Below are 10,268 nucleotides of genomic sequence, written 5' to 3'. Positions count from 1 at the left end.
TAGCGTATAGAAAGATTAAATAAAAGGAAGAGAAATACTGGCTGCACTAAGATACTGGCAGCATAAAGTGGCACAGCAGTCTGACCTGAGGTCACCGGCTTCCTTCTCTTGCAGCTTTGTTTCCAATGTAACACCTCATGGCACTTCTCTAATAGTCCCTTCTGCTTCCCTCCCCATCCTGGAAATCCTATGCCATAGAATCTCCTTCTCCCTTCACGCTAGCCCCCGCTGTCTCAGAGTTGCCTCTATCTCCTTCCACCAAAGAACACATCACACTTATCTACAACCAGTCACCTACAGCAGATTACACAAGATTTACATATCCGCTTCTTCACTTGAGTGAGAACTGAGGTTATACAAAATTTGTCCCCTATCATGTGTCTGACAATCTCCACTTCAAAAATATTGCCTGGCAGGTGACTATCACACAGTTGAATGGGACCTGCATAAATCAATGTGTAGACTGGCAAGTGTTTTCAGTCTGCTTGCAGGGCTTTGCTGGTACATTGCTGTTTCCTATGATGGGGAAAAGGGGATATAAGTCCTAACAGTCTGTGATGACTGTTGTTGTCAACTTAACTATATCTGGAATGAACTACAATTCAAAAATAGAGGGTACACTGTTATGGTTTATGGCGAGGGTGACACTGGCAGGTCAGCACAATGGTGGGAGACCACAGAGGGTAGGAGACACATGAAGAGAGCTTGGGTGTAGAGTTTATTTTGTGGGTATTTGGAGGGTATAAGGGTATGAGGGTTATAAAGGGAAGAGAGAGGGGGAGGTAGAAGCTGGGAAGGGAGAAAGCAGACGCTGCCTTTTCAGAAGAAGAATGGACAGAAAGAGAAAGAGTAAGAGAGGAGGCACAGGATCAGCTTACCTCAGTGAAAAGGGGGAGACTGGGCATGGACAGAGTTTGTCTCTTAAAGGGACAGGGTACCCAGGTGACAGCAGGACAGCAGAATTATAACATTTCTCTTATAATAAAAAGGCAAGGAGTTATGCATGGCAGGTTAAGGGGATGAGGGAGTCGTGTACTTGAGACTGCTTCCTGCTGATTTGTGGACATGAGAGTCTTGGGGACCTGAAAACCTGGAGTGCTGGTCCTGTCCTGGGGTATCTGGTTGCTTCAGTCCTGTCCAGAATTTGTGGTATGGAATTTTCCGGTGTCTCTTGGACCTGGCAAGGTGTTGGCAGAGCAGAGAACAAAGTTAAGTTTCAGAAGAGAAACTTTTTTCTTTAGGTGCTAGTAATTGAGGAGCAGGGTGCCAGGAGCAGGAAATTGTGAGAGGGGTGTATCTGACCTGTTTAAGGTGAGAGAGGGTTATATCTACCTATTTAAGGTGAAGCCTTTAATTCGGCTCCCTTGGAACTCACAAGAATTCTTTGAGTTTGTGAAAACATAAGTTGTAGACACATATGTTGTATAGACAGCAACATAGTTATGCCACAATGACTTACAGATGTTTTTGCACAATGAAAAGTATCTTTAGAAAATGACCAGAGGAAATTTAAAATCTTGATCTTTCAATATTGTAGTGATAATAATCTGCTAGAGTTAGATTAATAGCTTATTGGCATTTTACTGATAATGTTAACACTATGAATGGCAGCATAATGAGAGAGAAAAATTTGAGAATTTGAATTTGTCCTCAATTACACCTCAGTAACTTAAACCTGTCTTGTGAGGTGGTCCTTTTTAAACTGGCTAAACCTCTCAGCTGTCAAACTAAATCAGAGATCCTTAAGAAGGATATAAATTTGCTTGAGTTATTGATTTAAAAAATGGCAAGAGAACTTATTTGATTGCCTAACTAGAACTACTCCTCAAGGTCCTCCATGGCCATTGAGGGCAGGAGCTTCAGGACTACATGTCTTCTGTTGTTAGTGCAGGGCCTGCCAGGCTTCCAAAGATCCTGTGGGTTAGGAACCTGTAGGAAGACAAGCCTACCTTGCCCTTCACAGCTAGGCCATCCATTCCTGCCTATTCTGTCCACTGTCTGGAGCTCTTCAGGATTTTAGATGAAAGGCAGTTTTCCCCAGTGGTTAGCACTTTCATATGATAAAAATTATGTGTAGATGTTGTTCTGTGCCTGCCTTCTGTCTTCTTTGGAGGAAATGGGGTGGTACTACTAGGAATCAACCTGTTTTTCTGTTACAAAAAGCCTTTTAATATTTAAACATTTAAATGATATATTCCCCAGATCTCTAAGCACTTGAGGGCTGTTTATCGGGTATAGATAAGTTATGACTACAGTATAGGGTCTGCTAGAGAGCTGGGTCCAAGCTTGACTGTACTGGCTTTTAACTTATCAGGTGAGATTTATACTTGTGAAGGATAAAGAAGAAAAAGAAGACTTTCAGAACTTTAAATTTTTATCATTATAGAATATATTTCAAAGCAGAGTTGAATCACATATATAGTATGTTGTAACAGATTTAAAAGTATATACCAATTTAAAATATTTGAGACGTGATGTAGGAAGTCCTTCTGTATATGTGTTGCTTTTATTGGTTAATGAATAAAGAAGCTGTTTTGGCCAGTGGCTTAGCAGAGTAGAGCTAGGGGAAAACTAAACTGAATACTGGGAGAAAAAAAGGCGGAGTCAGAAGGACGCCATGTAGCAGCCAGAGGGGAAAGACTTGAGTTGCCAGCTGGAACCTTACCACGAGCCTTGTGGTAAAATGTAAATTAATAGAAATGGGTTAATTTAATATATAATAGCTTGCTAGGAATATGCTATAATGATTGGCCAAGTGCTGATTTAATTAATACAATTTTTCTGTGACTATTTTGGGACTGAGCAGATGGGAACAAACAAGCATCCTCCTACAAGAGACGTATTTCTTTGGAATGGGATACAATGAACAGACCTCATTAGTTCTGGGACTACTTAAAACATTTAACAGTAAGTATGTGTACACTTACACACAGTTGAATTTAAGTTACGCATAAAGTTAAATGAAAAGTGAGCAAGAGAAAGCTGGATTTTCATCAGGAAAGTAGAGTCATTGCAGGGGAGGAGATGGACTGCAGAGGTGGGTCTCTGTGTCTAATGGACGCCTCAGTGGGCCTTGTCAAAGTGGTCCATCATGAAAACACATCAAATGTAAAAGAACATAACAGTAATTTTAAAAATCATAGTGGAAGGCTTAAAGCAAACCATATGAGTAACCTGCTACACTGTTGGGCTGGGACTCCTCCCTTTCTTAAATTCAATCAAAATGACAGCAGTTGCCCCTATCAAAGATGGTGCCGAGGTCATATGGTGCAAAGTACAGAGGAACTGGGGGAATTGTTGCCATTAACAAAGATGGTGGTGGTCATGTGATGGAAATCATGGAGAAACCACAGGGATTTTAAATGGGTAGAAATAACAAGAGAGACCTATAGGACACACAGAACATACATTCAAAGCAGAATAGCATCTATGTAGCCACATCATTCAACATTCTCTTATACATGAAATAGACAGGAAAATTCCTTCATGGCAGACGCAGGCAGTGAGGGTTGGGACAGGAACAGCTGCCTCACTGATCCGACCAGTTTTGCTGGATCCTGTGAGACCCACAGCTGTAGCAATGGCAGAGGCAGGAGAGAAGAGAGATTTTGAACAGGAGAGAGAAAAGGAACTTTTACAAGTGTGGGGTTTGTCCTACCCCAGACAGGCTTAGCCATGGTAGGAGGCAGCCCAGCAGAGGGAAAAGCAGATGGGCATGAGATGACATGGCTGGATAGAAACTTTCCATCTGCCTGTTTGCTGACAGAAATTAGAAAGCTCCTATGTTGGGGTCTGCCATTAGGTGGCCAATTTAGGTTGTTATTTAAGGGGCACATAGGCCATTTCCCACAGCTTAATGAAGTGGCAAGAGACAGGACACAATACCAAATATATTTTAGTCATCCCTAAAATAATATGAGGATTGAGCAGACGGGTCAAGCCATCCTAAGGCTTCTCAGAGCAGAGGGTAGGGACCAGGACCACTCCAAGTGGGCTGAGCAACATCAGTCCAAGATAAAGGACAACAGTCCAAGATGAGAAATGAGACCCCAGTCTTCAGCCATGAGGAATTGGCATAGATGAATGTCAGCAAAAGCTGACTTGGAGAAGGGGACCTCACCATTTAGTTGGTGTAAGGCATGCAGCAATGGAGTGGACAGGAAGTTGGAAAGTATCCCAAGTCCAGGATCCCCACATGCCTCAGTCCTTCTGCCTGCAGAAGGGAGCATTAAGAAAACCTGGCTGAGTCATGCACCAATGTTATGATTTATGGCAGGAATAACCCTGACAAGTCAGCGCGGTGGGTAGGAGACGACAGCGGGTGGGAAACAGATAGATATGCCATGTGAAGAGGCTTGGGTATAGAGTTTAGTTAGTGGGTATTGGGACGGGTATAAGGGTAAGGGGAGTTAGGGAATATATATATATATATATATATATATATATATATATATATATATAGAGAGAGAGAGAGAGAGAGAGAGAGAGAGAGAGAGGAAAGAAGGTGAAGGGGGAAGGGAGAAGGCAGAGGCTGTCTCTTTAGAAGAATAGACAGAGAAAGAGGAAGAGAGGAGATGCTAGACCAGCTTGCCTTGGCAGGAAGGGGGAGCTTGGGAGTGGGTGGAGCTTGTCTCTTAAAGGGACAAGGTACCCAAGTGACAGGGCAGGCTAGCAGAATTATAATTATGGCACACACCTATGAGAGATTTTCTGCTTGTTTTGAACTGGGTGAATCCACTTCTAATCCAGACCTTTGAGACAGAAAGATTTTTGCCTCAAAAAAAAAAAAAGATAAACATTTTTGATCCCTGGACCTTGAGGTAGAAAGACACATGACTTTAATCCACATCTTGTGGCAAGAAGACATACCTTTAATATGAGTCACACTTTCTCCTGGAAGATTATATCAGGGCAATGGAAGAAGTAAGGGTTCCTTTTTCTTAGGTCTGCTTGCCCTCACCTTGCTAGCATTTCCATTTCCTAACTGGCATTAGAGCCTACTTCTTCAGGATTCCAGCTGAGATACACAGCCTCAGTGGGACTGGACAACTACTAGGTTCTTGGATTTTCTGTTTACTGCCATTGTTGGATTAGCCCTCTGCAGCCTGGAAGTCATTCCAATAAATCCCAGATTGATCCACAGGTAGGTAGGGAGATAGATAGATAGATAGATAGATAGATAGATAGATAGATAGATAGATAGATAGATCATAAATTCTGTGATTCTAGAGAACCCTGACTAATACACATTCCCAGTGGGTATCTGAAACAAAAGATGCTTATTTATAAGCATTGTGGTACCATGACAGTGGACTTGATAATCGAGATGGCTAGTGAGTGATTAAGAGGTAGGTAGCATATACAGCATGGTTACATTGAACAACTGGATCACTCTTGTCCCAGATTGTATAGAGTAGCATAACACAAAATTCATCACACTACTCAGAATGGGACATAATTGAAAACTTGTGAATTAATGTTTTGAAATTTCCCATTAAAACATATGGTCTTAAAATTATTATATATTATCAATCACAACTCTATAGGAGAAGGATTTGATTAGGGCTAGATAAACAGCCCTTACTCCCTATAGCATGGACTAATGTCACCCTATGATATCTGTGACATGGTCTGACCTGGCTACAGAATCAGCAATTTCTTTGCTCGCGTGTCTAATGCCTTAATATGCACAACTGGAAGAAAAGGTCCATTTGGGACAATGAAGAGAACTCTCTTTGGGTAACCTTTCAGCATGGATATTATGGGCTTCTTCCATGACAACTCACATATATAGACAGAGAACCATGAGGTCCAGGTTAAAGAGCAAAATTCTTCTGATGGTTGATGACCTAGCCTTAGAAGTTCACAGTGTCACTACTGGTGTATTTTATTGGTCAAGAATATTAACAGACCAAACAAAAGAGCTAGAGGTCTACAGCAGATCTATTCCCATCAACAGACTGAGGGTAGCTCAGCTACTCACCAAAGAATGTTCCATATAGCAAGTAGTGGAGAAAAATACAAATACACGCTTCAGCGAGACTCATTTGCCCTTCATTTTCTCTAACTTCCAATATCTGCCAGTCTTAGTTAAAGACTCCAGAAACTTTCAGAACAGGACTGTGCTTCAATACTCAGAAGTTTCCAGTTGGAGATAAGAGAGTAGGCTCTGAACTGACCCTATATTACAGCAGAACCCACCCTCCTAAAAAAAAAAAAAAAAAGACAGGAAGCTCTTTCATGCTTCAAGAGATGATGCCTAGCCTTTTGAAACCCCATGTCAGTGCACCAATGGCTGCAGGCTTCTCCAGGTGTTCCCTCATGGTCCCATTTCATAGTTTCGAACCACTGATGGCTAACTATAAGCAACTGCCACCACAGAGAGGTGAATCACCGTGGAGACGGGGCTGCATGAACAAAATGGCCATTTCGGAGCCAGCCGATTCCTAAACAGTGAGTGAAAGCACAAGCGAGTTGATCCGGAGCCCAAACTCCACCACCTTCTCACCCAGGCCACTATAGCTTACTCTTGTTACACAGTGCAGATATCAGAGAGCTGAGGACCCTACCCTGCAGAGCCAGTCCAGGGTCTCCATAACCCTCTACTCCTGTAGAGACCACAACACAGGAAAGATTCTTCACCTGTTGTTTCCCTCTCTGTCTCCCTGCCACAGCCTGGGATACCTCTCTTCTTAAGAACCATGAACAAGCAACCTTCTGTCCAATAGCAATCCTTCTCTTATCTGTACCCTCATCACTCTTCACTAATAACAAAGACAATAAAGAAACTTACATTTCCCCAAACCAGACATAGCTGAGTTCCCTCAACTGTAAAACAGGATAATAACAGGACCTACCCCATCAGATGATCATGAAGGTTTAATGAGATAATCAACCTAAGTTGTTGGGGCTCCATACATGCTTGCTCTTATCATCATTGTTTGCATTATGGTGAGCGAATGAGACATAGCAAGACACCAGGGGAATAATGGCCAGTGCTGTGCCTCCCACAATGCAAACAGTAGCAGTTACTAGGGAGAAAGGCCAAGGTCAGCCTTCCTTCCCATACGTTGTTTCTGTCAGATATGTTGATGGTAGCAGCAAGAAACAAAGTCCAGAGAGAGTATGTGAAATTTCTTAGTAAAATTTAAGTGACAGGAATATTCTAGAAACTCTACAGCTATGTGTCCCATACTACTGCAGAACAAGTGGGAACCATCCCAGCCACGTGTGGGCTTTTCCCCACTGGAGATGCTTCCTGAGAACGCCTCGCAGTGGACCTAGGGAGGAGGTGATGAGGAGATCACCAGCCCTTTTCTGAATCTGGTATGAAGCCCTCCATCCATTGCATACTGTCATTATATAGTTCTAATGACGCTGTGGTAAGAAGACAGGCATCCGGAAGCAGAGGACACAGCATACTGGTGGTTAGGCCAAAGAAGGAGGATCATGCAAGGAAGTTTGTGGGCATTAAAATCCTTCTTCATCAAATAGGTGCTACCTGGAGGAATCTAGGGGCACACATTGAGGCTTCCTGGAGGAGGGGTGATCTCCTTGGTGTTCCTGAGATATACAGAATTATGAGCAAGGAAGTGGATGGCACTGAACACTGAACCATGTGCTACCTCCATCCGACTTCAGAAAAAGCTGGGAACACACACTGTGCCTTGGTCTTTCCAGGGTAGACGTGTGAGCATGCAAAAGGGGAGAAGAAGGCACAGCAGAATAAGGTATGGAACCTGCCCACGGTCCCCCTGAGGCTAAGATTGAACTTGGTGCAGTTGGCCAGTATTTCACAAACCACACAAGTACATCAAGGTCCTGGTGAAACTGCAACTCTGACTCCGGTGGGGGATTTCAAGCAATGTCTAGATGATGCGGATGCTCAGCAATGCATAAAGGAGGCTGCTCCGTGAGTGACTCTGGGTTTTCAGGTGGACACCAGCAGTCACCCTTTCTGTCATCATCACAGTACAACTGCTGGTGGCAAAGGAACGGGCACAGCATCTTTGGAACTTTCCAGGTGTTGCAGGTCTCCTGTTACCTTCCAAGTTATGAATGAGGCTTTGAGTATGAGCAGCCAAGGCACCCAGACAAGGAATAGTATAGCCTCCAGCCCCACAGAAGCTAGGGACATTGGGCATTGTTATGAAACCTGTCTTTGATCACGCATAGCACACAGTTCTGGCACCGAGTGTCGGACCTCTGTGGCCCATATCTAACTTCACTCACAGGTTTAGTGAACAGACAAGGCACTTATATTTTCCATTTCCTGTTTTCTGTGCATAGGCCTGAACTGGATGTGTGCTTGTTTAAAGGGGAGAGAGCAGATGGCACCCTGGGGTGACACTCAGTCAGTAAACAAGAAAGGTGATTTGAAAGCACCTCCCACATGTCCCGGATGCCTAATGACATCAAGACACCATGGTGTCCATCTGCCTTCCTCCATCTGACAGCCCTCCAGCTACTTCTTCCCCTTCACTGCCTTGTGTACCCAACCCCTCCTAGCATCCCTGCTTCCTGACACTGGCCCCCACAAACCATTTGTGCCTAAGTTCTCCTCTCAGACAACTCAGCTGGACAAGCCACACTTGGATGGAGCTTAGAGGGCAGAGTGGAGGAAAGAATGGGAGCTTTTAGAAGAAAGAGAAGGAGGAACCTGGACACAGCAAGTGTCTGCGCTCTGTCAAGTATAATTATGTATGTCAGCTTCCTTCATTCTTGAATAGATCGTGGGCTAAATTTATAATTTCCAGGGGAACCTACTGTTTTACAGGGAAAGAAATTAGACTCTGTTTCCAACAAAGTCAAAAAGTTCTATGTGGCACCAAATCCCATGACCTCTTTGCCACCCTGTTTCAATGACCTTATTCCTACCTGGCCATCCATCCATCCATCTGCATGGTAAGAACAAGGTGGTTGTTTCCTGCAAAGACCAGGAGGTTGAATGCAGGGAGCGATGTCACTCTCACTACTCTCTGGACCAAGTACATTGGTAATGTTTAGCTGGGTCAGAATAAATACCACTGAGCTGGCTCTCATCTTGGCACTTTGAGAAATAGAGTTGGAAGACTGACCAAATACTTAGGCAAGGTGTTAAACATGTGCTGATTTTTAAAATGTGTCTTCTGTAGTCACATATGATCTTTTCCTTTATTTGTATTTTGAGGTGTTTGTACAAACCCAGAGATGAAGTTGGTGAAGTAAGACCATGAGAAGGCAGCTTGAGCATTTCTCATGGCCACCCACTCCAGGACTTGGAAGGTCCGAGGGAAGTGGCCCAGCGCTACCTTCTGCACTGCTGCTCTTGTTAGCTGACACACAGTGAACAATACTGACCAGAGGGAAAACAGTGGAAACAAGAGGTGTGTGGGGGCAGAGACGCGTTTAGCTTATTTTATACTCCTCTTCCTCCTTTTTCATACAACTCCTTCATTGTCAAAATGAAACTTAAGACAAACTTTGCTGTTCATGGGATGCCAACTGGAAGAGCCACTATGGAAATCAGTGTGTAGAATCCTCCAGAGCTGTAGGTGGATATCCTGTGTTACTCAACTATGTAGTCCGTGGTGTGCCCAGAGACTTGATGCCTGACTCCACAGATACTTGCTTAGCTAGCCATGTTCATTAATGTTCTGTGCACACACTGTCATTCCATATGAGACTGAAAGTCTCCATGGAGAACCCCTTGTTGCCCCACAGACAGGGTCTTATATGTTCTCTATAACACAGTAACTGAAAGTGACAGCTCGGTGGGCAAATGTCTCCATGGTTTGTCACTCTGAGGTACAAGTGCTTGAAGAGTTGTCTCCTGTGTGGCCGTGTTGAGGTGCCTGAGGCTCTAAGTGCTCACCCAAGGGAAGGAGACTGTATCCTCAAGGTTACACTCTTAGTGTACTGATCACTGCTGTCTCAGGGTTGAACTAAAAGGAGACAGTGGGCTAGGATAGAGTACACAAACCTGGTCTCTCCTTTTCTTTCTCATTCCCAACTTTCCTGTGGTGTAGGAGGTCCTTCTGTTTATGTGTTGCTTTCTTTGGTTAATAAATAAAGAAACTGCTTTGGCCTTTTGATAGGGCAGAACTTAGGTAGGCAGGAAGAAAACAGAACTGAATGCTAGGAGGGCAGAGAGAGAGACACCATGGAGCTGCTGGAGTCAGACATGCTAAATCTTTCCCAGTAGGCCACTGCCATGTGGCAATATACAGATGAATAGAAATGGGTTAAGTCAAGATATGAGAGTTAGCCAATAAGAGGCTAAAGCAAAT

Source organism: Myodes glareolus, chromosome 19 (genome assembly GCF_982192425.1).
Source record: "Myodes glareolus chromosome 19, mMyoGla1.1, whole genome shotgun sequence".
In the NCBI taxonomy this organism is placed as follows: domain Eukaryota; kingdom Metazoa; phylum Chordata; class Mammalia; order Rodentia; family Cricetidae; genus Myodes; species Myodes glareolus.
The sequence above is the reverse complement of the archived record's forward strand: the minus strand, read 5'-3'. Positions refer to the sequence as shown.